Genomic DNA, 9192 nt, shown 5'->3' with positions numbered 1-9192 from the left:
CCAGATGCTGTTGATCCATCTGTTGGAACTGTGGACGTGGGTGTTCTTTTCACAACTCCAAGGTGATGATGCACGGATGACACGTGCAGAAATTTCAGATGCTCAGGGTTCTTGAGCCTGCTCTGGGGATGAAAACACAGGTGGACTCCAACAGCAGAGGTCGGAAAGATTTTATTTGTAGAGAAGAGAAGAGATAGACTGCATATTGGGGAATGCAGGGGGACCCAGAAACCCGTGAGGGAAAACCCTTTAGGGGGAAGTTTAGGGTAAGTTTCTGAGCTACAAGCACTAGAAGGCTTACTGCGGCCATTGCTCTGAGGCATCCTGTCCTTCCCTTGGCTACCTGATCTAACTCTTTGCTTAAGTAACCTACTGACTGGGGAGTGATGCCCCAGAGTTGAGTCACCACTCCTAAGGCCAGTCCTCCCTTTTCATAGACATATAATTGAAAGTTCTCTTGTACTGGGAGACTCAGGACAGGAGCTGTTATATAAGAGCCTTTTTTAACCTGTGGAATGCATTTTCTGACTTCTCATCCCACTCAATAAAGAGCTGGGTTTCCTTCTGTGCTTCCTTAAGGATTTCATATAAGGGCCTGGCTAGGTCTGCATAGCCCAGGATCCAAATTCTACAGTATCCTGTGACCCCTCCCAAAAAAGGCCCTCAATTGCTTTAGAGTTTTAGGTAGAGGAAACGTCAGGATTGGACGGATTCTGTCTTCTCCTAGAGACCTCATTTCTTTCTCCAGGACAGGATCTAAATATGTAACCCTAGACTGACACAGTTGGGCTTTTGCTTTAGAGATTTTATAACCTCTATCTGCTAAGAAGTTTAGTAAGGACTCAGTGGCTCCTGAAATGACAGGCTCATTTGGTGCACAGAGCAGGAGGTCATCTACATATTGTAGCAGAGTAGCTTGTGGATATTGCCATTCTGCCAAGTCATGGGTTAGAGTTAACCCAAAGAGGTGGGGGCTGTCTCCGAATCCCTTGGGGAGGACAGTCCATGTGACCTGTCCAGACTTTCTTGTGGGGTCCTCAAAGGCAAAGATAGGTTGGCTTTTAGGGTGTAAGGGAATGCAAAAGAAGGCATCTTTTAAATTGAGGACAGAGTAGTGAGCAGTACCTGGAGATATTTGGGTTAAAAGCTTATAGGGATTTGGAACTACAGGGTGGAGAGGCACTACTGCTTCGTTGATCAGGCGGAGATCCTGGACTAGCCTCCATTTGTTAGGTCCCTTCCTGACACCGAGAATCGGAGTATTATATGGGCTGGAAGCGTTCTATTAGCAGTCCCTGTCTCTTTAAGTCTTTGGTTATGGAAATTACCCCTCCTTAACTTCTGGCTTTAAAGGATATTGTTTTTGATGGGGAAACCAGGAGGGGTCCTTGAGATGAATTAGGGCTGGGGCAGCTGTTCGTGCCCGTCCCACAGTGTGTCCATCCATCCACACTGTGGGGTCTACCTGTTCCTCTATTAGGGGCAAGCAAAAGTACTCTCCTGGGGGTAAAATAGCTGTACCCCCAATTTAGATAGAAGGTCTCGCCCTTGCAGAGGAGTAGGGGTTTCTGGGACAATTAAAAAGGAGTGACAGACTGTTGGGGATATACCCAAAAGACTGTGACACAGGTTACTCCAGAGGCACCTGCACGCCCATGTTTATGGCAGCGCTATTCACAATAGCCAAGTTATGGAACCAGCCAAGATGCCCCACTACAGATGAATGGATCAAGAAAATGTGGTGTTTATACACAATGGAATTTTATGCAGCCATGAAGAAGAATGAAATGTTATCATTCGCTGGTAAATGGATGGAATTGGAGAACATCATTCTGAGTGAGGTTAGCCTGGCCCAAAAGACCAAAAATCGTATGTTCTCCCTCATATGTGGACATTAGTTCAAGGGCAAACACAACAATGGGATTAGACTATGAAATGAGTGAGTGAGCATTGCAGATACATGAAATATATATATGCATAAAATGTCAAGCACAATACCAGGATACCAGGATATATTATATATGCATAGATCTGATATATACTAACATATGCAATATCTTATTTATATATAATATCTTACATATATATATACATATACACAGATATATATATCTCCTACAAGCCTGGTATTGCATATAAATAGACATACTTAGTATTGTATTTGTGATCATGTGTACACATTTCTAGGGGAAGAGGAAAGAAGAAAGAAGAGAGAAGTGAGTCCCCCCATCTCTCCACACTAATTTAGTAAAACCATTGTTCTCAGCAAGAAAAGTGTCTCCTCTCTCCACGCTAAGACTCAGCCTTGGTGGTGGCTTAGAAATGGAGTGGGGCTGTGACCGTGGGGCTGAGCTAGCTTGTCTAAATGCAAACCTTCTCTTTCCTCATTTTTCTTTTTTTCTTGGGACTAAGGTTTGAATTCAGGGCTGTGTGCTTGCAGATCAGCTACTCTTTTGTTGGAGCCACACCTCCAGTCCATTTTGTTCTGGTTATTTTGGAGATGTGGTCTCTTGCACTGCTGGCCTTCAGCCACAATCCTCCCAATCTGAGCCTCCCATGTACCAGGATTACAGGCATGAGTCACCAGAAACTGACCCCCCCATTTCCTCATTAAAAGGAAAATGAATACCTAGCCTGGTGTGCACACCTGTAATCCCAGAACTCAGGAGGTAGAGGGAGGCAGGTGGGTCCCAAATTCTGACATACTCCACAGTCTGTTTCATCTTCTCCTGGAAATGGAGTTCAGAATTATTTCCTAAACTTTGTCACGTCCCCTCTTGACACACAGCTTTCAAACAACTACCTTCCTCCAAAGTGACGTAAATAAGAAGTTCTTGTGCTTACTCTGTATGTCCCTAAGACATAGCAAAGACACCAAGGGGGAACAGAGAGGAAATGGAAACATCAATTTATGCTGAGGAAAAATATCTTAAAATGGAAGCAAACAAAAAAGATGACGCCAGTTTGTCAAGCAGAGCTCCTGGAAGTCTCAAGGCAGAGCGAGGCCTCCTGAATTCCCAAAGGATAACCCAGAACCAAACTTGAAAGTAAATCAGATTACCCCAAAGCCCTTGGAGATTTTCACAGGTTGACAAAAACAAAACCAAAAAATCTGAAATGTGCAATGTTCTGGCATTTTTAACTGGACTCTGCAAAGAAAGCAGATTCAAACACTGATTAGGTGACAAAGCAGTAGAAATGAAGGTGACTTGGGTTCCATTGGCCAGTGAGGACAATATTAAGGGGTTTCTGATTCCTGACCGTCCTCTCATTTACACGCATGGTTTACTGGTGAACACAGCGGACTCCATGAGGACAAGAGTACACTTCTTCCCTTCCCAGGTAGAGAGTGACTGTGTCCCCATTGTTGGTCAAAAGCAGGCAGTTCTCATTTCTCTAACTCTTGAGCCCCACGTTAACCATAAAAGATGTCTGTCCTGCAGGCAGGGTGTGAAAGCAGCATGGCGGCCCACCTCCAGGAACTCCACCCTGGTGTATTTAACAGACCCTCTGGATCACAAGAGACTTCCGCGGCCTCCTGGGCCCCACAGGGAAATGGACTTGCGGGGTGAGGTCCGTAAGCATCCAGACCACCAGGCAGATATGCCAGCTCCCTGAGTTCTCTGCCAGCCGTGCAGAACTCAGGGCTCCGTATCAGCGGTCAGCCCGAGGCTTGCATGCTTGCTGCTGCTGGCTACGCAAATTTGGGGTGGGTTGGTAGGGAGCTTACAGAGCAAGTGGGGACCTGCCCTGCTCAGAGTGGTGAAATTTCCAAAAGTCAGCAGCAGCTCCCAAAATGCAAAGAACAGAAAGCTCCAGAGTGGAAGCAGCCCCAAAGCAGACAAGTAACACTCCTGCAAGAGACTCCTGCCACTTTACCTCATCTGAGCAGAGCTGGGGTCAGGCCCAGTGCCTCAGCCAGTGGGTGGACGCTGGTCCCGAACCATACACAGTCTGGTAGTGAGGGAAAAACACCTCCACCTGGCTGCTACACTGAGAACCTGAACCTCGAGGGCCTTGCAACTGAAAGACTGGAGGTGATTGAAACTTCCAACCAATGACTTGGCCTCAGATGTGGACAATCCAATGCAGAAACACAGGAAATATGAAACGACAAGACAACGCGGCCCCTTCAAAAGTCAGTAATTCCGCGGGAGCAAACACACACGACAGTGAAATGGTGGGACACAGAGAATTAAAAAAATAAAATTTTTTAAACAATGAAATTAAAAAGGACACAAATAAATGTCTGAATAAAGTACAAGAAAGCCCAAATAAACAAGTGCATTAAATGAAAAAGACAATGCAGGAAATGAAAGAAGAATGAGTATATAAAACTTCTGAAAACAGTCAAAGTGAAATTTTTAAAATGGAAAGCTCAAAGTCAAATAAAAATCGCAGTTGAAAGCCTCTCCAGTAGACTGGATCAAATTGAAATCAGATTATGAGTGCTTGAATACAAGGTGCAGGTTAGATGTTGCAAATGAGGATAGGAAAGCATATAAAGAAGTATTAATTAACTAATACTTCTTAATATTAATGGCCTCATGAACGCCATTGAAAGATCAAACCTCTGAATCATGGGCCTGGAAGAAGAGGTGAAAGCCAAAGGCGTATAAAATGCATTCAATAAAATAATTGCAGAAAACTTCTTGTATCATGAGAAAGTGACGGTCTCCAGAAGGACAAGAAAAGCACAGAGACCATGTCATATTGTAGTTAAAATTCTAGGCATCCAGCACAGGGGAAGACTAAAGGCGCAAGAGAGAGAAACCGAGTCACCTAAAAGGCAAGCCCATCAGAATAACAATAGATTTTCAACAGAAGGTTTGAAAACAAGGAGGCACGGAATGATGTATTTAAAGTCCTGAAAGAAAGTTGATGCCCACCTGGATTTCTCTGTCCAGCAGAGCTATCCTTCATAACTGAAGGACAAGTAAAAAACTTCTATGATAAACAGAAAGAAATACAATTCATGATCACTAAGCCAGCACTGCAGAAGACGCTTACAGGAATCCCACACACCGAAGAGGAAGATAAACGCAGCCAAAAATACATAGAAGAGCACCAATCTGCCGAGACAAGCAGATAAGCAAATGGGTTGTCAAGAAGAATAAAATACAACAGAACTAGTGAAATTGCACTATTGACTACGTATCATTCAATAAGAGAGCTGGAAGTTAATGGTGTCAGCAAAATACACAGACTGGTGAATTGGGTTAAAAAATAAGCCCCGACCATGATTTGCTTACAGAAACACACCTCGCTGGCTTAGAATCAAATTCCAAGTAAACAGGGCCTGAAGGAAAGCAGAAGCAGATAAACTGTCATCTGACAGAGCAGATTTCACACCAAAATTAGTCAGAAGGGCAAAAAGATCACTTCACGCTGATAAAGGGAACTATTGTGCAGGAGGAAGTAAGTCTAAAAAACATACATGGCACTGAACCTCAGTGCACCCCATTTCCTACAAAATACGAAAATACAGACTCCCAAACAGTAACAATGGGTGATTTTGTTCCTTCTGTCTTGCCAAAGAGATGTGGGTGAGACAAAATCAGCGAGGAAAGTTCAGAATTCAATGAGATGTGATATCAAATGGACTTCACAGACATCTACAGAATATTCCACCCAAACAGCTGCTGAACATTCATTCTTCTCAGCCCATGGAACTTTCTCCAAAACAAAAATTAGTAACAAGATGGGGGCGGAATATATAAAACCATGGAGACTGGTCAACTGACACTTGAATGATCGGTGGGTCATTGAAGAAATAAGGGAGGAAGTGAAAAAACTGCTAGAAGCAAATGAAAACAGAATCACGACTTATCAGAGCCTTGCACACACAGCAAGGCCAGGGCTAAGAGGGAAGTGATAGTTTCATTTAAAAAATCAGAGAGTCCTCAAATGAACGATGTAACAACGCACCCCAACTCTTCTGTGTCCCAGCCACGTACAAGCCATCACTTCAGAGGTAAAAGGATCCCAGCGTCATTGCCACGAGTTCTCACAATCCAGTTGGAACCGAATCTATACCACTACCTTTTGCAAGCAAACCGAAAGGTAACCAGTTTTGCCAACTTGAGAAGTGAAATTTTCTGGCTGGGTTTTCCACAAGCACTGTGTTATAGGGCAAATCCATAGGGTGACATGCACACGTAAATTACATCTGTGTTCATTTATAAGCACAATTGAGCCAATGGCAGAAAACGAATGTGCTGTAAAGGTTATAATAAAATATGATTCCATGGTAGGAACAGTTTTCTGCCTCAAGGAAATCAAACTGCAGCCACTGGCATGCACCATGTAGTGTGTGTACCCCATTTGCTGTCTTGGGACCTATGGGCACGTGTTAGAGTTGTACGAGGTCAGGGGCTCCATCGTCTCAGGTCTGCCTGTGGGTAGGAAGTGTTTCATGGATCCCTCTACTGCCCCAGTTGTCCCTCTTCCACTTTCACGACCTTGCCTTTTGCTTTGTGTGGCTTCGTCCACCTCCCACAAATGAGAAAAAAGCACGTTACACTTGTTTTTGTGGGCCTGGCTTAGAAGGAAAATACGCCACGGAGGACGGGGCATTTATGAGGATCCTCTGGAAAGGCTGTTCTGGACCACGGCTGGCCTCTGTCCTCTGTCCCTGGGAGGGAGGTTTTGTGGGGTGGGGGAGCCCGGCCAGGGTCAGCCTCATCTGCTTTTTAACTGCTACCTCTCACCAGCTGCCTCACTTTGGATAAGTGGCCTCTTTTCTTCATTCATTCCCACACCTTTTTAAGATCAAAATGTCAATGCGTTTACATTCGCGTGTCTGTAACATCACTGAGGCAGGACGGACAGATGAGAAGAGCAAGAAATTATATCATTTTAATAAATATTTAAAGGGCCAGGCTCTGACACTGGAACGAGGAAGTAAAAACTGAAAAGTCAGGTCCCCTCCCCTCTCCTTCTAGAAGCTAAGTGACAGGGACAGGGGGACCCAAAGGAGCTGCCTGCTTCTGCTTTGGTCTTTGAGATGTTAACAAGCTCCTAGGCCCTTGAATGGGTGGAAAATACCAAGCCTGGCAGAGGGAAGTCCTACTGTCCCTGCATTTTGGGTGGGTCGGGATGAGCCCTTGCTGTGTTACAGCCATGTCAGCCACCCAGACCCGTGATTCCGACCACCTTCATTCCCCCAGTTCCCCAGCATAAGGCCAAGGATGGGGCCGCCATTACAGATCTCTACTCCCATTTCCTGCATGGGGGCAGAGCATGCCTCTCTCTCTCTCTCTCTCTTTCTCTTTTTTCCCCATTTCTCCCCACTGTTATCCTGTTGTACTAAATTTCCTTCCTAATGAATTTTACTACATCTTGCTTTTGCATCTTGCTTGAATCCTTTTCCTGCTAGACACAAAAGCCAAGGTATTTATCAGTACTGCTCTTCTGGTAACAGCACCATATAAATGATATATTCGTAGATTTGGATTTTCCCTATTGTTTGGCACCACTAAAAACTTCTCTATGCATTACAGTGTACTGAAACTTGGGCATCTTTCCAGGACGATTCCATTTTGAAGCGGAAGAGACTAACGGCCTCAAGGACCAAATGGTTCGATCAAATAGCGCTTTTTTGGGCATCGGTCCAATCACAGATGTTCATTTGAATGATTTCCGTGACTCTGATTCCCAGCAGAAGAATTTACAGTTCTTTAAGGAAGAAAGAGTTGGGAAGAGGGAAAGCGTGGCAGGTTGTGAAAGGCGACAGTTTGGCCGTGGGTTAAATTGGGCTGGGGCTGTGGTGTTGGAGAGGATGTGGTCCATGGCTGCAGTGGGATGCTGGAATCCGAGGGATGGGAAGAAGCCACGCGTGTGGGGAAGGAGGAAGCGTCCAGATGGAGGAGAACCTGGCGGCAATGGAGGCCTCTTCAGAGCCCGGCCGGCAGGAGCGAGCGGGTTGGATTTTGCACAGGAACTGCTTGTGTGATCTTAGAACCCATCAGAGAGCAAAAGGAACCGGGACACTTGTCCTCCTATTGCTGTCTGCACACAATTTTACATCTCTTCCCAGGAAGAACTAAGTGAGTCAACATGCAGGATCCAAGGGAAGTGCTTGGAGGCCCATGTCCTCCTCCTGCAGGGACACACTCCTTCCTAACCCGGGTTCCTCCCTCCCTGCTCTCCCCTGCTCACACCTGTGTGTCCTGCACCTAGAGATGGGAACTGCTGTCTAAAACCCGCTCTCACTTGTGCACGACAGCAGCGATGCATCTGTTATCTGTAATTCGGGTGGCTCTGGATGGCAAGGGTAGCACTTCTGCCATGTGACATCGTCAGGATGCACCCCGATGCTACACAGATGCCGGGGGGCATTCGTGATTAGAAAGGCCAGGGCCCCTGACACATGGGCACCGTCTCCCTTGCCATCCAATCGGCTAAACCAAGTCAAGCCTGCTCACCGTGGTGATGCAATTCTGTGATTCTCGTGTGGTTGGCTGCTTCGAGCTTGTCCTTGCAGAAAGGAGCAGAACACCGGGAACATCAAAGGAAGGGAGGACGGTGGTTAATGTTTTATTTAGTGTTATAACAGATCTGAGTGTGCTTTGATTAGAGGAACGAAGAAGTTTCTATTTGCATGAGCGCGTCGCAGAATTTATTTATAGCCCATCACGGGTGGGTCCCATGGGTGTTGGGAATATTTAACAAATGGTAATTCCATCAGACGGGGATGGTGAATTATTGATTTGTATCTGCATTTACACCAAAAACCCATTTCTACCTCATTCCCACCCTCCCACCATTAAATGCACACCCCGTGTGCACTCAATTATTGTATTCCAACATCAAATTCCTCTGCTCCTCCTCCCGCTTGATGAGATCAGTGAGCCAGGGAGGGCCCTGCATGGCCTCCTTGCCCTCCAGCAAGCAAGAAGGCTGCATTTGGAGACGAGGGCACCTTGTCAGGAGTTACCTTTGGCAGCCAGTCAGGATGGTGAACCATTTCCAACACAGATGAAAACGATAATTCAAGAGATTCGGATGCATCCTATGGGGCCGAGCTCCTGCCCTAGAAACCTGCTGGTCTGGGGACAGGATCCCTGCTGCTCCCTCCCTCAGTCTCACCTCAGGACACCCGCTCAGACTGGCCTGCTCCCCAAGCCCACAGTCCCTTTCTGTCACCTCCTCCAGCATTCAGTAGGAGAAACTGTGGCACTCTGGTTCCAG

The sequence above is a fragment of the Castor canadensis genome, chromosome X (assembly GCF_047511655.1).
Source record: "Castor canadensis chromosome X, mCasCan1.hap1v2, whole genome shotgun sequence".
Lineage (NCBI taxonomy): Eukaryota > Metazoa > Chordata > Mammalia > Rodentia > Castoridae > Castor > Castor canadensis.
This window is presented reverse-complemented; position numbering follows the sequence as displayed.